This window comes from Pinus tabuliformis, chromosome X, assembly GCF_031772625.1.
Source record: "Pinus tabuliformis cultivar Carrire ecotype Pingquan chromosome X, CPIR1, whole genome shotgun sequence".
Taxonomy (NCBI): Eukaryota; Viridiplantae; Streptophyta; class Pinopsida; order Pinales; family Pinaceae; genus Pinus; species Pinus tabuliformis.
The window spans coordinates 316,152,941-316,166,946 of NC_142308.1; the positions used below are offsets into that span (position 1 = coordinate 316,152,941).

General features: G+C 39.8%; 3 pseudogenes; all 3 read right to left on the reverse strand.

Annotated features, from left to right (window-relative positions):
- Positions 1-905: 905 nt before the first annotated feature.
- On the reverse strand, positions 906-2,343 carry LOC149139685 (proton pump-interactor BIP131-like; annotated as a pseudogene).
- Positions 2,344-7,823: 5,480 nt separating this feature from the next.
- Positions 7,824-8,425, reverse strand: LOC149139686 (2,3-bisphosphoglycerate-independent phosphoglycerate mutase pseudogene; annotated as a pseudogene).
- Positions 8,426-8,812: 387 nt separating this feature from the next.
- LOC149139687 (proton pump-interactor BIP131-like) lies at positions 8,813-10,276 on the reverse strand (annotated as a pseudogene).
- Positions 10,277-14,006: the final 3,730 nt, after the last annotated feature.

Here is a 14,006-nt window from a genome sequence, read left to right on the forward strand (position 1 = left end):
TCTAGGGTCTGCCTTGACAAGGTAGATGCCGCCAACTTGTTCCATTGCGCCAAAAATAATCTTTACAGCCTCATCATCAGCCTTACATGCAACAACCGTTGCCTCTATATCGCCAGTGTGCCCTACCATATCACCATTTGGCAGAATCCCACAAACCTGATCATAACGGCCACTCAATATGGCATCTCTATTTCTTTCAGCAATTTCCATGGCCTTCATTTTTGTTTGAACATTGAAATTGATTTCTGAATCACTTGGGATTTACACATATTCCTCCATTTCCTTGTTAAAAGATCTGGACCGGTTGCTGTTCCAGAAAAATGTAACAAGACCGAATTTTATAGTTTTACTGCATGCGAATGTCCATATCCCATTGTGTACAAGATATTCTCCTGACGTTCTATCGATATCTGGTGGGGAAACAAGATAATGAGCTGGAAGCTTTAACTCTCCATCACACTGAAACGTTCTTGCATATCGAATTTTAGGATACCGAACTCGATCAAATGCACTAAAATTCTCATTTTCGAATTCTTTAGCAACCATGGCCATATGATCCTGCCACTATTTGTCTTCATCGAATTAGCATGCCCCAGCATCTGTATCAATATTATTCCTAGAGTTGGATTGATCCTTTGAAGATTTTCCAAGCATTTTAATTTTTCTATTCTAAAACAATCTTCATAAGTTTGCTCATTGGCTTGCAAACCAGTCATCGAAATTCTATCCTTATCCATGCTAGATTCTCTACAAGGAGGTGCAGAACCAGTGGTAGAAGTTAGGCCAGAGGAAGAAACCCCCAGTTCTATCATCAATTATTCCAGAGTTATAGCCATCACTGCGAGGAATATCAAAATTGGAAGCCTTAATAGGAGATGTCACTCTTATATCTCTATCATTTGCTGCCTTCTTCCTAGCTTTTCTTTCACGTTCCTTTAATTTTTTTTCAACTTCCTTTTGAGCCTTTGCTACGGCCTTGGCCTGTGCCTTTTCCGCCTACCTCTTCTTCCTTTCCAACGCTAATTTTCCTTTGGCAATTTCTTCTTCTCTCTTCTTTTCCTTCAAATGCATGGTCTCTGCTTCATTATTGGTTGCAGAGTTGTTTCCAGGTCCCACAGCATTTCTGAGACAATTTCAGACTCATGGATATCGGTAGGTTGTGTAGAGTCCTTAACTTTAACAGGCCATGTTTCCTGCCTATGATTTTCGTTGGAAGCTACAAACAAATCAGATGAGTTATGCTCCGGTGCACTTGGTACATTTTTAGGTGCCTTTGGATTCCTTAAAATCTCCCTACCAATACTAGAGCCCACATCTGCCCCTTCATCTGGAATAGGTGGCTTTTCTTCAGGGTTTCTCATCCTACCATCTTTTCTTAGTTTCCGATTAAGCAGAGAAGATAAATTTTTCTTTTCATACTCTTCCCTGAAAGTTTTGCTACATTTCCACTGAGACATAAACTTCTCAATCTCTTTCTGGGAGATTTCCTCCAGTGCTTTCTTGTCCTTCTTTGCAGCCATTTCTTTGGCAATGTTTAGAACAGAACGATACTGATAATATGACAGGTTCGTAGCGTCTCGTTCTTTTCTCAGTTGCTGAAGATTTTCAGAAGCCATGTCCCTTTTTTGAGTTGCAACAGCTAACTAGTCTTGTAACGAGTTTATCTGTTCATCTACAGCCCTTAGCTCTTCCTTAAGGTATTTGATTTTAGTCCATATAGCTTGTTGCTCCTTTCTAGCCGCATCTAAATCTACTCCCAAAAGTTTAACATGGTCTTGGAGGACTTCTTTTTCTCCCAAAGAGTCTTGAATTTTAGTTTGAATTACTTCATGAGCAATAACCTTTTCTCGCATATTCTCAAGCTGTTTTATTTCTCTAATCATTTTCTTCTCCTCTACCAGAGTATTTTTGTCATGCTCTATTCTAAACTGTAAAGTTTGTATCTTTCTATTTAGCTCCTCTTAGCTCTTAAAGATTCAGTTATTTGATAGCGAGCTTGAATTTTCTTCTGGAGATCTTTGTCAACCTGATCAGTTCTCAGCTTTAGTGGTGGATCTTCATAAGATCTAAACTTCACAAAATAAAATGTGTGAATTTCCTTTGGAGCAGGCCACTCATCTTTGACATCCTTGGGGACACCATTGTCTAGAGCAGTTTCTTGCCCTCCATTATCAACTCTAGGAGATCCATTTGGCACACCGTGAAAAGCAGGTTTACTATCTTCAGCTGCCACGGGAGGAGAAAATAGTTTGACATTGTTACTTTTGATTGTTTGAGCTCCGTCTTCATCAGCGTTCGCCATTACTGAAATAATCTGACCTTTCGTATGATCAGATCCCAAAATCTCGATGCCCATATGCTTCAAGAACCCCTAAACAAAATCCTCTTATAGGCTAGCAAATCCCCTGCAATGGTCGCTGAGCTTGTTCTTGTTGTACTGGAATTCTTTAGAACATTCGGTTTGGCAGGTACAGAGAATGTTTATCGTTCACTTGACTGTTGTGCACTAACCGCTGCTACCACCACTTAATTAATCCTCTGAGAAAAGTATTTTCCAAGCTTTTCCAAGACCAAGGATTCGAAGTTTCCCCCATAGCCGACATTTCCCGTATCCAACACAGTCCATCAAAGCACTGATATTTCTAAAATGCAACTGAAATTGACCTTTCAATATGACATTTAAACATGTGATTTCTCCACAATTACCTTTAATTCCATATTTTTGTATGTCTGGTGTGAGTTTCACTCTTATTACCCCAACACAATAATTTGCTTGGCAGCTTGCTTACCAGGTTCATCAACAGGAACCCATTTCCAAACTGAAGCTTTTTCATGACCATCATAAGCACTTTAATCATGTTTTCATTCTGGATAAAATATGTACACTGTATTGACACACGCTGCTTCCAATCTGAAGAAATCCATAAAGTAGTATACTTCAACCACTGTCTCTTGATCCATGGATGCGTTTGCCAAGATTTGACCGTAATTTTGGTATATGACCCTCCCTTTGTTACGAGTAGGAAGTCTTTTCAGTTTTTATTTCACCACCAGGCTCATAGCTTTTGGATTGTAGTAGCAGGCACCATGATATCAAACGAAATCGGGGATCCTGACCATATTTGGTTCCTTCTGTTGGCTGCCTTGCATGTGAGAACGTTGAATGTAGCCGGATCAAAACAACATATCTATGTAGCATTGAAAATGAGCTCTCCATAACTCAGTCCAGCGAGCAGATAAGGTCCCAACAAAATTACTTGGATTGACGCAAACCTTTTTTCTCTCTGTCCTGATCTCAACAGGTAATGTCAGAGGTAACTCCTTCGTGATTATTGCGAAGTTTCTGGGTTCTGGCAATAATAAGTGAGCATTTACGATGGCCTGGGCATGCTTGGTAGTGAATGAACGTAAGGAAATAGCCACTGTGACTATCCAACCATCCCATTTATTGTAGCTTCATTTGTCCATCTGTCTAAAAGGAAATTCTCAGCCTTACGAATCCATTTGGAGCAAGAAATTTGTGTTTTTAGAGAGCAGAGGTGAAATTTATTGTTCCAGTTCTATGCGTCGCGCACTCTGTCCAGTGCGCCACGACAATGTATATCTGCATTGTGTAAAAGCGCCCAGTGCGCCACGCCCCTCTGCCTGTGTGCCGCACAGGCCAACTCAAGCACTTTTTTTCCTTTTAACGCCCAGCATGTTGTCCACTGGTCGAATCATCTTTGGTTTGAGCTTCTCAAATTTATCAATATGACATCCACTTAAAACTTCCTTGTAATGTTGAATATCCGGAAAATCACTTTTTCTTGCTTCCTAGAACTACTTTGACTGAACTCCTCCCCCATACCAAATCAAGATTGTCGAGAAATGTCTAGTAGCGGCAGCCTTTTCTTCTCAAGAGGACTTTAAGTTTCTCTCTTCAGATTTGAAAGGTAACCTACTTTGCAATGGCTTTATTCCAATAGTTACAAATCGAAAACAGGTAGTCGATCTTGTCACTCCAATCTGCGTCATTCCAGATGACTGCAATTTCTTGCTGGTCTATTCTAGTCTTTTCCACCATTGACATAACCATCCCAGGAGCAATGTTTGAGTTTGATCCTACTAAGATATTTCCTCCTGAGCTTGCAGAAGGTAGGGAGCTTCCTACAACATCAGATGAGACCTCCTTTTCACCAGATGAAGGCGACATCCTCTGTGTGCTAACAGATACGTTTGCTGACGTTAACATATTAACTCCAGAATTATGTGACATGGTAGTGGCAAGACTATTTAAATGTAAACCAATGCCAGAGGGAATATTAACTGATATAGGAGTATTTCCATTATTTCGAACATTACTATCAGATTTATCCGACGTAAGTTCAATAAATTTGGACAAGAAAGAGGAGAACCATACGTTAGATGTAGACTGAGAAATTCTTCCAATGCTTGCACCTGTTTCTCTCTTTAACGGAACAATTTACTTTACAGTCAGAAGTCGCACCTTTTTCACAAGGGACTGATGATGAATTATTTGTCTTTGAATCATGAGTTGAATTTAACAATGGATCGGTTTCAGGCATTAGACTTGTGGACTTCCAGGAACTGCCACTCATGGTTTTCCTTTGAGCTTCCGAGGCCTCAAAATCTAGGCCGCGCCTGCGTATGCCACGTTGTGATTGATTGCCAAGCTTGCATCCAAAAGAGGCCTGCTGTTCAACTACGCATTTTTGTTCACTGTCCAACTTCACATTGGGATCACCAGCTGAATTTGTGTCCAGGAAAGAGTCATACATCAGTTGTGGAAAAACACATTTGATGATTTCTTCTTCAAAACAGGGTTTTGGAGAAGAATCAATATCGCATTATTGATGATGATATTCCTGAAATAAAAACTTACAGAACCTCCCTCTGGCCTACAAGCATTATTTCACACTTCTAGAGACAAAACCCTGGACTCAAGAATTAAAATAACTCTTTTTTACCGAAATGGCATTTGATGACGGCAAATGACGAGAAATGAACCTTGGTGAATTTGGCTCTGACAGAGGACTGAGAAGATTGAGTCTAACATTGGCTCCAATTGGGATGGCAGCTGCTGCTCCGTGGAGGTGCCAAGAATAGCAGATCTTTGGGAGAGCAGATAGTGCCTTCGTCCATTGGGCTATGGAGTCCATTATTCCGACGAACCAACATGACTCAATTTATTGACTGAAACTCGACTCAAACTGACTCAATGCAAACTGAAATACCTGAAAAACTTGACTCTAACAAACTAACTCAAAATGGCAAAGACCTGGACTTAAAACTTAAAGCTTGGTGGTAGTACATGACCACCTGCATTTCTTGCAAGATAATATGCCATCAAACTATATCACAATGCCAATGTAACCAATCAAGTAGATGCCTTCTTGATTGATTCCCCTGATCCGATCTGCTGGTCAACAATACAAACTGATCATTGGGCATCCAAAAACATAGTTGACCATGATCTCCTTCATCACTGAACACTGCAATAAACACTTTCATAGTTGACTGTAACAAATTGGCTATTGGATCCTGAAAAGCATGAAGTCTTTCCTCCTGCTGCAAAAACAAGATGTCTTTCTCCTTTGATTCTGGTCTTTCTTCATCAATAAGAGTATGTTCCGGGTCTTCAAAAAATTCTGAACAAGTAAATGAGCAGATTTCTTCTTGGAAAAACATTTCAACACATGAAACATATGAAGAGGAATATGAATGGAAATCCTGAATGTTTTGATCTTCTGTGGTGTGAATGTATTGAATGAAGGTCTGATCTTGTTTTTCATACACTGACTGGATTACCTCCTCATGAAGGTTGTATTCTAATGAACTGAGAACATTTGGATCCAAAACTTTGTCTTCTTCATCCCAGATGATTTCAGCAGCAGAGTTCTCTTTCATAGGATTTCGTACTAGGCATTCTTGGTCATCACAGTCTGAATCTGGAACTGAAATAGCTATCCTGGCATTATCACATTCTGAAATTAGAACTGAACTTACTTGCATGTCATTTTCTTCTATTGAAAGATCTGAACCGACACTTTTTCTTTCATCAACTTCAACCACATGGAACTCTTCAACCTGCTGATCTATTTCATATAATTCATGTTGACTGTCAAGATGCAGAATTCTTTCATCTTCCACCGTACTACAATCTTGGTTACGCTACAAATTTTCATGATCGTCTTTACACTGCTGAAAGGGATTTTCATACATGGCTTCTATGATCTCATCATCCATGAAATTATCATCTTCATAATATTTTTCAAGGCTTTCAATAAAAGTAGAAGCATGTTTGCAACAGTCATGAACTAGATTTAATGATGGATAAGATTCTTTATACTTCTCAAAGAATATTGAATGAAAATCCTTTAGACAATAAATGGAAGCAGGTGGCAAACTTTCATACCAAGATCGGGCTTCGTCTTCCAGAGTAGCCATAAACATTTTCATCAAACAGTCATCAAGAAAATCGATCTTTAATTTATACACATGAATGTGAAATTTCACCAGATGAAGAGCAACGTCATTACCTTCCACATCTCTGAACATAGGCAAATTCTTTGACCAATCTACCTTGGGCATTTTGTTTGGAAAACCTGGGATGTGATCTCGGCTCATGGGAGCGTATCTTCTTGCAATCCGATCCATCATAAGAAATCTCAAAGCTACTGATCCCTCTGAAGTGGAGTCACCATGAAGGATTGATTGCATGGATTCTTCAGTGAATGGAGTCGCTAGGTGAATGATTTCAGCCATCTTCTTATGTCTGATCGTTGTTCACCATCAACAATCAGCTCTGAACTTGAGAATGTACTGGGGAAAAACAATCTACAAGTAAACCATTTCGTCCCCAGTGGAGTTGCCACTATGTTAGCACTCGAATCTGCCTCAGGCTAAAGAAGGAAAAACTTGAGGCTACATCAAACCAAGCTCAGCCTCGTAGCTAGCCCTACGAGGATAGGAGAGGGCTCTCCCAAGTCAATCTCGATAAAATGAGCAATAGGGTGTGAGATGACTTAAAATGGGAACTGATTTTAGGCTAGTAAATGAATTTGAATGAGGGATATTTTATTTAATGACTAAGTTTCTGGGCTGTATGGGACGAGGACAGCATGAACAGAGATTTAACCAAAGGCATAGGATATTTAATAAGGCGATATAAGCATGAGATTTTAACAATCGAATTGAAATTAAATGGGGTGAAAAGACTGTTTAAGAAAGCTAAAAAGGGCATTAATGTATGAATCCTTTCCAGGCAGAAGAAAACACATAAAGACTTAACACTTTCTCAAGGCAGAGCAATGACTGAATTCTACCTTTCTCACTTGAAAGTATTGAGCTGGAAACAATCATGAATGGACTGCAAAACAACACATGATACATATGAAACAGAGAGAAAAACACATTGCCAAAACTCATACCACAAGGATCTTATAAATCAGAGCTGCACCATTTAATTATTTCTCTGTCAAAACTGTACAGTGATAGTGCTGGATTTTTTCTTCCCAAATTTTTTCTCAGAACTCAAAACCTTTTACCCCATGACCTTCAATACAATAAATAGACTCACTATATCAACAAAAATGAATCGACTTAGAATTTGGGATGATTTAATCATTACTAACTGAAGATGAAAAGCCATCCATCGCTAAAAGGAGCAGCATTACATTTTTACTCGGATCTGAAAAAGTGACATCTGTAGGTGTGAATCCTTTGAAATTGTAAGTAAAGACAAAAGTAGGCCCCATGGCTTATTTCTTTGCTACGGTTGATTGTCATATGTTTTACATCTGGGTGTTTAGTCTTTGACCGTTTCACTTTCCTTTAGCCACTTGACCTATTTTGTTTCCTTTCACCATATCCTCGGCATTTCCAGGGTCTGCCTTGACAAGGTAGATGCCACCAACTTGTTCCATTGCGCCAAAAATAATCTTTACAGCCTCATCAGCAGCCTTACACGCAACAACCGTTGCCTTTATATCGCCAGTGTGCCCTACCATATCACCATTTGGTAGATTCCCACGAACCTGATCATAACGGCCACTCAATATAGCATCTCTATTTCTTTCAGCAATTTCCATGGCCTTCATTTTTGTTTGAACATTAAAAGTGATTTCTAAATCACTTGGGATTTACACATATTCCTCCATTTCCTTGTCAAAAGATCAGGACCGGTTGTTGTTCCAGAAAAATGTAACAAGACCGAATTTTATAGTTTCACTACATGCAAATGTTCGTATCCCATTGTGTACAAGATATTCTCCTGACGTTCTAACAATATATAGTGGGGAACAAGATAATGAGCCGGAAGCTTTAACTCTCCATCACACTGAAACGTTCCTGCATATCGAATTTTAGGATACCGAACTCGATCAAATGCACTAAAATTCTCATTTTCGAATGCTTCAGCAACCATGGTCATACGATCCTACCACTATTTGTCTTCATCGAATTAGCACACCCCAGCATCTGTATCAATATTATTCCTAGAGCTGGATTGATTCTTTGAAGATTTTCCAAGCATTTTAATTTTTCTATTCTAAAACAATCTTCATAAGTTTGCTCACTAGCTTGCAATCCAGACATCAAAATTCTATCCTTATCCATGCTAGATTCTCTACAAGGAGGTGTAGAACCAGTGGTAGAAATTAGGCCAGAGGAAGAAACCCCCAGTTCTGTCATCAATTATTCCAGAGTTATAGCCATCACTGCGAGGAATATCAAAATTTGAAGCCTTAATAGGAGATGCTGAGCTTATATCTCTATCATTCAAGGAAACAAAATGAGGAGTTCCTGTCATTAAAGCTATTGCTGCCTTCTTCCTAGCTTTTCTTTCACGTTCCTTTAATTTTTTTTTCAACTTCCTTTTGAGCCTTTGCTGCGACCTTGGCCTGTGCCTTTTCCGCCTGCCTCTTCTTCCTTTCCAGCGCTAATTTTCCTTTGGAAATTTCTTCTTCTCTCTTCTTTTCCTTCAAATGCATGGTCTTTGCTTGATTATTGGTTGCAGAGTTGTTTCCAGGTCCCACAGCTATTTCTGAGACAATTTCAGACTCATGGATATTGGTTGGTTGTGTAGAGTCCTTAACTTTAACAGGCCCTATTGCCTGCCTATGAATTTCGTTGGAAGTTGCAAACAAATAAGATGAGTTATGCTCCGGTGCACTTGGTACATTTTTAGGTGCCTTTGGATTCCTTAAAATCTCCCTACCAATACTAGAGCCCACATCTGCCCCTTCATCTGGAACAGGTGGCTTTTCTTCAGGGTTTCTCATCCTACCATCTTTGCTTAGTTGCCGATTAAGCAGAGAAGATAAATTTTTCTTTTCATACTCTTCCCTAAAAGTTTTGCTACATTTCCACTGAGACATAAACTTCTCAACCTCTTTCTGGGAGATTTCCTCCAGTGCTTTCTTGTCCTTCTTTGCAGCCATTTCTTTGGCAATGTTTAGAACAGAACGATACTGATAATATGACAGGTTCACAACATCTCGTTCTTTCCTCAGTTGCTGAAGAGTTTTGGAAGCCATGTCCCTTTTTTGAGTTGCAACAACTAACTGGTCTTGTAACGAGTTTATTTGTTCATCTACAGCCCTTAGCTCTTCCTCAAGGTATTTGATTTTAGTCCATATATCTTGTTGCTCCTTTCTATCCGCATATAAATCTACTCCCAAAATTTTAACATGGTCTTGGAGGACTTCTTTTTCTCCCAAAGAGTCTTGAATTTTAGTTTGAATTGCTTCATGAGAAATAACCTTTTCTCGCATATTTTCAAGCTGTTTTATTTCTCTAATCATTTTCTTCTCCTCTACCAGCGTATTGCTGTCATGCTCTATTCTAAACTGTAAAGTTTGTATCTTTCTATTTAGCTCCTCTTAGCTCTTAAAGCTTCAGCTATTTGATAGCGAGCTTGAATTGTCTTTTGGAGATCTTTGTCAGCCTGATCAGTTCTCAGCTTTAGTGGTGGATCTTCATAAGATCTAAACTTCACAAAATAAAATGTGTGAATTTCCTTTGGAGTAGGCCACTCATCTTCGACATCCTTGGGGACACCATTGTCTAGAGTAGTTTCTTGCCCTCCATTATCAACTCTAGGGTATCCATTTGGCACACCGTGAAAAGCAGTTTTACTACCTTCAGCTGCCACGAGAGGAGAAAATAGTTTGACATTGTTACTTTCGATTGTTTGAGCTCTATCTTCATCAGCGTTCACCATTACTATAATAATCTAACCTTTTGTATGATCAGATCCCAAAATATCGACGCCCATATGCTTCAAGAAACCCTAAACTAAATCCTCTTATAGGCTAGCAAATCCCCTGCAATGGTTGTTGAGCTTGTTCTTGTTGTACTGGAATTCTTTAGAAAATTCGGTTCGGCGGGTACAGAGAATGTTGATCGTTCACTTGACTGTTGTGCACTAACTGCTACTGCCACCACTTAATTAATCCTTTGAGAAAAGTATTTTCCAAGCTTTTCCAAGACCAAGGATTCGAAATTTCCCCCACAACCGACATTTCTCGTATCCAACACAATCCATCAAAGCACTGATATTTCTGAAATGCAACTGAAATTGACCTTTCAATATGACATTTAAACATGTGATTTTCCCACAATTACCTTTAATTCCATATTTTTGTATGTTTGGTGTGAGTTTCACTCTTATTACCCCAACACAATAATCTGCTTGGCAGCGTGCTTACCAGGTTCATCAACAGGAACCCATTTCCAAACTGAAGCTTTTTCATGACCATCATAAACACTTTAATCATGTTTTCATTCTGGATAAAATATGTACACTGTACTGACACACGCTACCTCTAATCTGAAGAAATCCATAAGGTAGTATACTTCAACCACTTTCTCTCGATCCATGGATGCGTTTTCCACGATTTGACCATAATTTTGGTATATGACCCTCCCTTTGTTACGAGTAGGAAGTTTTTTCAGTTTTTATTTCACTATCAGGCTCATAGCTTTTGGATTGTAGTAGCAGGCACCATGATATCAAACAAAATCGGGGATCCTGACCATATTGGGTTCCTTCTCTTGGTTGCCTTGCGTGTGAGAACGTTGAATGTAGCCGGATCAAAACAACATATCTGTGTAGCGTTGAAAACGAGCTCTCCATAACTCAGTCCAGCAAGAAGATAAGGTCCCAACAAAATTGCTTGGATTGACACAAACCTTTTTCCTCTCTGTCTTGATCTCAACAGGCAATGTCAGAGGCAACTCCTTCGTGATTATTGCGAAGTTTCTAGGTTCTGGCAATAATAAGTGAGCATTTATGATGGCCTAGGCACGCTTGGTAGTGAATTAATGCAAGGAAAGAGCTACTGTGACTATCCAACCATCCCATTTATCGTAGCTTCATTTGTCCATCTGTCTAAAAGGAAATTCTCAGCCTTACGAATCCATTTGGAGCAAGAAATTTTCGTTTTTAGAGAGCAGAGGCGAAATTTATTTTTCCAGTTCTGTGCATCGCGCACTCTGCCCAGTGCACCGCGCCAGTGTATATCTGCATTGTGTAAAAGCATCTAGTGCGCCGCACCCCTCTGCTTGTGCGCCGCGCAGACAAACTCAATCACATTTTTTCCTTTTAACGCCCAGCATGTCGTCCACTGCTCGAATCATCTTTGGTTTGAGCTTCTCAAATTTATCAATCTGATATCCACTTAAAATTTCCTTATAATGTTGAATATCTGGAAAATCACTTTCTCTTGCTTCCTGGAACTACTTTGACTGAACTCCTCCCCCATACCAAATGAAGATTGTCGAGAAATGTCTAGTAGCGGCAGCCTTTTCTTCTCAAGAGGACTTTAAGTTTCTCTCTTCAGTTTTGAAAGGTAACCTACTTTGCAATGGCTTTATTCCAACAGTTACAGATCGAAAACAGGTAGTCGATCTTGTCACTCCAATCTGCGTCATTCCAGATGACTGCAATTTCTTGCTGGTCTATTCTAGTCTTTTCCACCATTGACATAACTATCCCAGGAGCAGTGTTTGAGTTTGATCCTACTAAGATATTTCCTCCTGAGCTTTCAGAAGGTAGGGAGCTTCCTACAACATCAGATGAGACCTCCTTTTCACTAGATGAAGGCAACATCCCCCGTGTGCTAATAGATACCTTTGCTGACGTTAACGTATTAACTCCAGAATTATGTGACATGGTAGTGGCAAGACTATTTAAATGTAAACCAATGCCAGAGGGAATATTAACTGATATAGGAGTATTTCCATTATTTCGAACATTACTATCAGATTTATCCGACATAAGTTCAGTAAATTTGGACGAGAAAGAGGAGAACCGTACGTTAGATGTAGATTGAGAAATTCTTCCAATGCCTGCACCTATTTCTCTCTTTAACGGAACAATTTACTTTATAGTCAGAAGTTGCACCTTTTTCACAAGCGACTGATGATGAAGTATTTATCTCTGAATCATGAGTTGAATTTAACAATGGATTGGTTTCGGGCATTATACTTGTAAACTTCCAGGAACTGTCACTCATGGTTTTCCTTTGAGCTTCTGAGGCCTCAAAATCTAGGCGGCGCCTGCATATGCCACGTTGTGATTGATTGCCAAGCTTGCATCCAAAGAGGTCTGTTGTTCCACTACACATTTTTGTTCACTGTCCAACTTCACATTGGGATCACCAGCTGAATTTGTGTCCAGGAAAGAGTCATGCATCAGTTGTGGAAAAACACATTTGATGATTTCTTCTTCAAAACAGGGTTTTGGAGAAGAATCAATCTCGCATTATTGACGATGACATTCCTGAAATAAAAACTTACTGAACCTCCCTCTTGCCTGCAAGCATTATTTCACACTTCTGGAGACAAAACCCTGGACTCAAGAATTAAAATAACTCTTTTTGACCGAAATGGCATTTGATGACGGCAAATGACGAGAAATGAACCTTGGTGAATTTGGCTCTGATAGAGGACTGAGAAGACTAAGTCTAACACCATGATGACCATTGTATCTACTGTCTTTCACATCATCCTATTTTCATTAGATGGAAAGGTAGTTACAGTAGATCGGTTGTCTTTCTGCACCCCTGATTATTTCTCATTACCAAGCGGCTCCATACCCCTAGTAGGTGGTGTACCTGACTGTTATGTCAGTCTCAGTACCGGTCTATTGAAGGCTTCTTCCCTCATGGGTTGTTTTCCTCTTTAGCCACCCAAGGTTTCACAAACAGTCAACATGCTTTCATTTATTCCTCATGAACAGACTGATCCATAGATCCTACCGGCTCCTTCAGACCTTGACACATATGGAGAACAAATGTCATTGTCAACAGCTAAATTGGCCTACCAAGCCATTCAATCTGCATCCGCATCTCTAGTCATGTTGGTTTCGGCCAACAGTACCACCGCCCCTCCCATAAATGCTCCTTCTTTCGATCCACTCAATCAAGTCCTACCTACGGATGAAGGTATTTGAGAAATCACGAGTTTAGAAGAGCAACCTTGGGAGGATTGGCACCATCGTGTTTCGATATCTAATTTGGACATGATGCCTCTTCAAATCCTGTCCCCTAACATACCAGAAATCGTTTCCTCACCCTATATGACCATCTAAACTTTGGAGGCAGAAGGAAACATGGGCAATATTTCAAAAACATTGCTCATCGATATTTCTATCAAGACAGGCATCGTGGAAAACTTCCAGATTGGAGCCAATTGCAATCCTGAGGAAATTGCAAGCCTCACGTACCTATTTAAGGAATTTCGCGATGTATTCACATGGTCTTATGAGGAAATGCCCGGCATAGATCCGTCTATTGTCGAGCATGAGATCAAGCTTTACGAAAATGCAAAAACCATCAAGTGTCAGATCCCTTCCCTGAAACTAGCCGTTGAACTCCTTCCCGACACTACTACCGAAGAAGAACGCTTACTACACCTTAATCAGTTGGACAAAACCCGTCGAGATGCCGAATTGGCACTCGAGGCTCACAAGCACTAGGTAAAATCCCAATACGACAAAAAGG